The following is an 8,235-nucleotide window of genomic DNA, read 5'->3' as shown; positions in this document are numbered from 1 at the left end:
GAAGAAGACGAAGAAGACGAAGACGAAGAAGACGAAGACGAAGAAGAGGAAGACGAAGAAGAGGAAGAAGAGGAAGAAGAGGAAGAAGAAGAGGAAGAGGAAGAGGAGGAAGAGGAAGAGGAAGAGGAGGAAGAAGAAGAGGAAGAAGAAGAGGAAGAGGAAGAGGAAGAGGAAGAAGAAGAAGAAGAAGAAGAGGAAGAAGAAGAGGAGGAAGAAGAAGACAAAGAAGAAGAGAAAGAAGAAGAGGAAGAGAGGAGGAGAGAAGGAGAGGAGGAGGAGGAGGAGGAGGAGGAAGAAGAAGAAGAGGAAGAGCTTGGGCCATCATCACACATATGTTGACTAGGTTGTAATCACTGAATGCCGCTTCAGATCATGAACGCACCAGTCACTAATATTCAGTTTCAGTCTTCGACTTTCACTGAAGGTTCTTTGGTGTGAGTTTTGTCTTCTTGAAGTATCATTGTAGTTGTAGGATTAACGATACATGTCTCAGCGATCATTGAACAGACTTAGTGACAATCGCTGGAACTGAAAGAACAAAAACGTAATATTCCGTAATAAGTAAAAAAGATTATCATCAAATCACTGAGAGAGGATCAATAAACAAGCTCATTGTTCAATCTTTAATCGATGAACTAACTCATCGTTGAAGTGGAACACAAGGAATTCAAATCAAATAGGTCTTGGGCGGATGGGATACCCATCGCCCAAACCTATGTCCAGAGACCTATTCATCGCTTAAGTCTTCATTAATATCACCAAGGCGTTCAAAGATGTGTTCGGATACCTCTTCCTCAAACAACACTATGTCCGGATAGGGTCCTCGTCGGACAAGCCTTTGTCCGTATAAGGCTTCATCTCTTAAAACATCATCTTCCAAAAATCCTGTAAAACTTATATCAGTTAAACTCCAAACTTGTAATCAAATATGAATTAAAAATATTTACTCCCCCTTGAACAATGATCAGTTAAAAATTTCACACACTCCTCTTGAATATAAATTCCAAAACAGTATAAAAGATAGATCATTATGCTTCCTTTGAAACAAATTTGCCTAGGTTCTGAACTGAGTTGTTCAGAAGCTGTATTGAAGACCAGATTCTGAACTGATTTGTTCAGAAACTATTATGGTACTTCATATTCCCCCCCTCAAATCAAGCAGCAATCTATCATGTGATTGAATATTTGAATTCAACACAGTACATAACAAACCTGCAAAACAGATTAGACAGATTTTGGTACCCATACAGACATGAGTCCTGTTTTGTTTGCATTGATTTGGAGAATATTATATGTACCATACCATATGTTCTTATCAAATATTTTCTTTTTAGATTTCTTCACATGTAAATCAGATATGCAATAAGTATCATACTAGTTGTTATCATACCTGTTGTTCTCATACCAACCTTTTCCATACCGGCTATTATCATATATGGTGTTACCATTCCAGCTGTTTCCATACCAGTTGTTTGCTTTCTTCTTGTTGATAAAATCATTTGTTCCACAAGCTAAGCATCAAATCCTTTTCTTGCTAAGATTGTTTAACTGGTTAGTAGACTTAACAATGCAAGGTAAAACAGTCTTTGAAACAAATGACTTTTCATTATAGAGTTTTGAGAAGACATACCATCAGTATTCTTAACATCAGATTTCTTCATACAAATCTTTTTCATTCCTTTAAAATGATTATCTGACTCAATAACATAACCTTTGCGGAACTGATTTGAATTATGAGATTTGTTTTTTGAAACAGTTGACTTAAAACTACTTTAATAACTATTGGATTTGACAATAGAACTGTCATTCAAGCAAATTTTACACTTAGAATGAGAATCATTTGAGCTTGCAGTCCTCATTTCAGACAACTCTTTTAGTTTCTTTAGCAAGTTATCTCTTTCTTCTGTAACTAAATCATATTTCTTTTTAAAATCAGATCTCATATTCGTTTTAGATACAAGATCAGTTTTTAATTTAGAGATTTTTTTTGATGTTTCAACAATTTTGCTTTTGAAAAACTTTTCTTTCCTTTTCAAAAATATTTCCTTCTTTTTCAAACAAACCTTTCTCATCATTAGAGCAACATCTAGCCATTTTTTCTTCTCAGTTAACTCCTTAGCTATTATTGCATTTTTCTTTGATGCATTCTTTTTCTCATTAGCAAATTCTTTTCTTTCTTCATCCAAAACCTTCTGCTTAGCAACAATACTCTTTGAAATTTCCAAACATTTCTTCTCAGACTCTCACATATTCTTTCTTCTCATTCTCAAGTTTAGCTCTTTCTAAAATGATTATCTTCTCAAATTCAGATATTTGCTCTGAATGATTTGCATTATTCAGCTCAAGAACCTTAATTTTTCTTTCAAGTATCTTTCTTTCAACATCAAATTTCTTTTCAACTTCTTTAAACTTCTTTTCTCCATCATACTTTTTTTTAATATCAGAAAATTTACTCTTCTCTTTTTCAAACTCTAACAGCTTTTCTAGTTCAATTAATCTTTTCTTTCTAAGAAATTCTTCTTTCATAATCCAATGTTTTCTCAGCTTCATAACCCCTTGTAGTTAACTCAAAATTATTCTTTAACTACTTAACATTCCTTTCCTGAAAATCAGAAGAAAAACCTCTACACATAAATTCATCAACTAGTTCTAGTAAAAGCTTCTTTTCCTCATGAACTTTTTTATTATCCTTAACCATATCTTTGGCCCAACAAAGATTTTAATGGTTTTCATAAAACAATTCAACATATTTATCTTGTTCCTTTTCAAATTCTTTTTTAATTCAGAAACTCTCTTTCTAACATAAAAGCCATTTCTCACAAATCAAATTGATTAAATCTTTGATCTTTACAGTTCAAAACTCAGAGAATTCACCAAATCAAACACTTATCAGACAAAATTCAAACTTATCGGACAACACTAACTATTCTGCCAATGAGTTATCGGACAACACTTATAACAATCCTTGTCGCCCAAAAATGTTCATCGCTCAAGCCTTATCGTCCACAACCTTTATCGCACAACTCTTTATCTTTCACAAGTCCTATCGGACACTTCCCTATCGATCACCAGTTGTTATCGGACAAGTCTTATAAGGATATACATCTGTACTTTTATCGGAAAAGAAGCTTATCACTCACAAGTTAAGTGATTAACAAAGATACCGCTTAATCCTATTAGCGATGAAGGAGGCTTATCGATCAAGAGTTGAAAAGGTACATGTATCAATAAGCGATGAGACAAAATTCACCTTAGTTGTATGCGATGAAGTAACAAATCAGACAACAAGCAGTGTTAAACAACCGATGAAGGATCTTATCTCTAGATGAAAGAATTCATCGAGCGATGAAGATGATACTTAGTGAAAAATCCATATTTCAATCCAAAATACTCAAATTTATATCAAATTAAACAAGATTTTCACAGAACAATTCGCAATTTGATTACAAACAAGTTTTCAATACCAAAAGTAATCAAAAACAGACCAAATTGTCCAAATTGTAATGAAATCCTCGAGAATAGAGTATGAACTTTTCAAGAACACGAATAGCCAAAAAGTCAAAATTGACACTTGATATCAATACAATTACTAAATTGAGTGATTGAAATTAGTTTCAAATCAATGTCCGCATACAATACAATCAAATTCAAACACAAAATGAAACAGATTATGAGAATTGTGATTAGAAATAGTATGTAGAAGAAGTCCGATCAAGAATGTCCAATTGTCCAAATTCTAATCCGATTCAATTCAATTCAATCTCTCTAATATGTTGTAATCTGCACTGATACCAATTAATAATCCCAGAAAGATTAATCAACATTCAAGATTCAACATCACAATAGCAATTGATAGTATGGAAAGATAGAAGAAAATTTAGAGAGAGTGATTTCCAATGATTTAGTCGTATTCAATCTTCAAAGTGATTACATAATGAAAATCTTTTCAATGCTTACCTACAATCACAAGAAATAAGCCTATTTATACTAAAAACAAATACAACAGAAACAAAAGATTGAATACAACAATTTAAGCATAAAGCCTTGAACCCAACATAGCTGTTGCTCATAAGTCATCTAGATGCACACACAGCTGAAGGACTACAACTTCAGCTTCACCAAGAATCCCATCTACTACGACTCCAAGAGTGCAATTGCAATATCTTGCAACCCGGTCCAACATATGAAAACCAAGCACATAGACATCATGTATCATTTTATAGACATCATGTATCATTTTATAAAAGACCATGTAGAACGAGGTGCAATTGATCTGTACTTTGTCAACTAGGTTTCAGCTTGCGAATTTATTTAACAAAGCTTTGGATGAGAAGAGATTCAACTTTTTTTTGTCTCCAATCTTGTTATGTTAAATCTTAAATCATGAAGTTTTTATATAAAAAAAGTTGTATTGTGAAAATCTATTTCTATACAGTCTGTTCCACATAGTTTAGGCTTTTTAGTTACTGATGTGTGTTATGGTTTTCAAGAGTTTGGAATTATAAGGTACGTACTTTTTGAGGGGGAGTGTGTTTCAATTTATTTTTAAATTTGGTATATATTTGAGGGAGAGCTGCTTCTTAAACTTTAAATTTTATATGCAATTTTGAGGGGGAGGGTTGCTTTCCTATGAAAATTACTCTATGTAATTTTTGAGGAGGAGCATACCAAAGTTTTTTGTGTTTAATACCAGTTAATGGTTGGAAATCCTTTAAGCTGGAAAATCTTTTTCATGAAAATTCTTGAAAAAATGTCTAAGTCTTGTTTTTATCGCATGAGCTTGATGCGTTAACTTTGTGTTATCACATCAGCTTAATGCGACAAAAATGGTCCTCACATAAGCTTAATGTGACAAAATGTCTTATCGCATCAGCTTGATGCAACAAACCTTGGTCATCACATCAATAGGATGCGACAACTTCACTTATCGCATCATTGTCATATGATGACCTACCTTTATCTTATATATGTGATTCGATAACTTTACCCTTAGGGTTTGTCGTGTCTTTGTGATGCCACAAATTTCAATCTTGACTTATCGTGTCTTGTTCATGCAACAAATTGACTTTTTGGTCAACCTTATTCTGACCATTTGGGGTGAGCCACATGTCCAATTTTCAAATCTAAGGTATAAATACCTTTGGCTCAGGTTTTCAACAGTACTATTTCCATCTTGAGAGTGCGATACATTTTGTGAGTGCGATAAACTTGCTTTGGCTTTCAATCGTTTGATTTCAGTCTCAAAACACCCAATCCAGGTTTGATTTCACTTATTTTACTTCTCATTGTGCTTTTTGAGTGTTTTATAACCTGTGATTAGGGTTTATATTGCTTCATACTCCCTGTTTCATCGTCTTCATTGAACTGTTGGTCAACCCAGTTAGCGTTTTAGGGTTTAATGTTTTTGGCCTTTAAGATCTGTTCAATAATGCTCGTTTTGTGCTTTAAACTCATTTTCGAACATATACGAGTGTTAGGGTTATGATTTTAAGACTTTATTTTAATATTGAAAAATGACATTTAAAGTTATCGCATATACCTTATCTTCAAAGTCATCACATTAATCTATCTGTGAAGGTTATCGCATCCTTGTGATGTGACAAACCTGTTTATCGCATCCTTATGATGCGACAACCTTGAAGTGTCATGCGATATCTTCCATTTATCATGCAATAACTTTCACACTTACGATTTTTTTTCTCCAAAAAATTTCTCAAAACTATTTTCATATTTATTTTCAAATTTGTTCGAGTCCGGGGTTTTATACTAACATGTCTACGTTGCAGATGGCTAACGACAACGCCAACATGTCCGGTGAAGAGAATTTGATGCCTTCCATCCGCTCTTCGGTACCATCTGTAAATGCCACCAACCCCGACGATAAATTGATCCTCAAAGCCCACTACCTCAAAATCGAACCAAACAACCATGCTCTAGACTTCTTGACGAGGTGTGATCACCAGATCATCCTTGAGATACTCCATCCAACATGTATACATAAACGGTTATTGCAATCAGACACGTGGAGGCAGTAAATTGGTGGACGCGTTGAATTAGGAAAGATGCCAACTCTGGAAGATGCCTTTTCTGAAAAAGCCTATAAAAGGGCAATTCCTCTAAGGATATCCTTACCAATTTAATCAAGAAGACGTGTTACTACCGTATTTGTGAGAGAATATTTTGCACTTGTGAGATTTAGCTAGTTGAGAGATATTTTGTACACACACTACTATGTGTTATTAGTGTTCTTGTGTAATCTCATTATCTAAGTGAAATACAATCTACTTGACCATTTCCAAAGATTACAGTTCCTCATTCTGTGTTTGTGTCAATTTGTGTTAACCATTCTAGTATTATTGTTGTTGTTTCTACTCATTTATGGACTCAAGCAATAATTATATAACGCCCCAACCGACACATTGCATGTAATTCATATTTCATACAAAGGAAATACATAATATCATTCCATTCGGGTCCCTTAGTACAAGAACCTAACATGACCAATTACAAGGTCCAAAATTTCGAAATACATTCCTTGTACTAATTAATCAAAACAGATCTTCAAGCAGAAGCACATAAAGGAAAATATTACACTTTCCCCTTTCCCTTACTGTCCGAACCTCCTGCAACACGTAGTTAAAATCACAAAACGAGGTTTAGACCAAAAGGTCTAGTGAGATACCCTATTTATGTTATTGCAGGGTGAAAATCACCAAAACCTTTAGGGAAAATATCATTTCATATATATAACAAATATATGAATAAATGGAAACGTAATACCAGATCTTTTCCACTTATCAAGCAAAGYATTCCGCTTATTCAAATCTCAAAACTCTAAACCAAACAGGTTCCACAGAATGCCACTTTTAAACTTTTCTTAATCAAACAAGGTTATATAAAGCTTCAGGCCAAACCTGACATTTTCTCCTCAATAACATCCAAACTATGATTTCCAATAAGAACCTTGATTCTAAATCTTTAAGTCACAAAGAAATAAAGACTCCGGACCACGGTAATCTTAAGGATATAAATAGAATGAGTTATATCATATAACACACATACAAATGCCACCCTTATATCCAAAGGTACACCTCTCCTTGATATGCCACCCTTATCCCATGGTACACCTCTCCTTGATATGCCACCCTTATTTCCTCATCAAAATATTTTCATAGAATAATTTCAAATAAACCGTAGCCATTGAAATTATTATTAATACAAAAATATTTCTTTCAAAACTTCCTTTTTATGATAAAATAACATTTCTCATTGAAAACATAACATTACATCAAATCCGGTCAACTTTGACTTAGCCAGACTTCAAATCCGGTCAACTATCCGGACAACACAGCCCAAGCTTTGTCCAATTTAACACTTGAACAAATTTCAACTTTGTCCGGATAACAAATCCGGTCAATATTCCGTATAAAGCTTGAACGATTTATCACTTAGAATATAAACCATTTTTGTCCGGATAACATGTCCGGTCAATACCCCGCTCATTACTTAGCCGATTTAAAATAATCCGGCCACTATTTGGTCGTATTCTTACTTCTCAGTTTAAAAAGATAACTTTTATTACCAATCATAACCCGATCAATACTTAACCGATTTAAGATAATCTGGACAATACATCGATTAACCTTTGTCCGATTTAAAATAGTCCGGCCAACACATCGTCCATCCTTTGTCCGATTTAAAGTAATCCGATCAAACCTTGTCCGGTTTAATATCCGGATAAACACTTAGAGCAAAAAGACTGATTTCTATCCAWATTYAAACAAAATTCATAYGAAACMARTAATAATTTTTATGCAAAAGAGTTTTAGAAACTACTCACCTTATCAAGCTTTTGAATTCAATCACTTGAGATCAACTTGAATCCCCAAACAGAAATAATACGGCTAACTCTCTTCTTTTAAATCGCACAGCTTTTAATCAGAAGCAAGAAGAGAAAATATGGAGGCTAAGCCCTCCTTTTATACATTTCCAAAAATGGAAGGTCGGCTAACAACCCCTTCTTCCCATACAACCCATGCACATGCATGCATCTACACATACCATGCATACATACATATATCCACACACACATACTATGCATTTCTTAATATGCAAGTGTGTAATATAATATATATATATATATATATTTTCACATATATACATATTCTGATACACATAACCACATTACACAATTAATTTTCACATACCAGCATGATCAAATGTATTAATTTATCA

The sequence above is a fragment of the Cynara cardunculus genome (genome assembly GCF_001531365.2).
Source record: "Cynara cardunculus var. scolymus isolate 2C chromosome LG 3, CcrdV1, whole genome shotgun sequence".
In the NCBI taxonomy this organism is placed as follows: domain Eukaryota; kingdom Viridiplantae; phylum Streptophyta; class Magnoliopsida; order Asterales; family Asteraceae; genus Cynara; species Cynara cardunculus.
Note: the sequence above shows the minus strand (reverse complement) of the source record.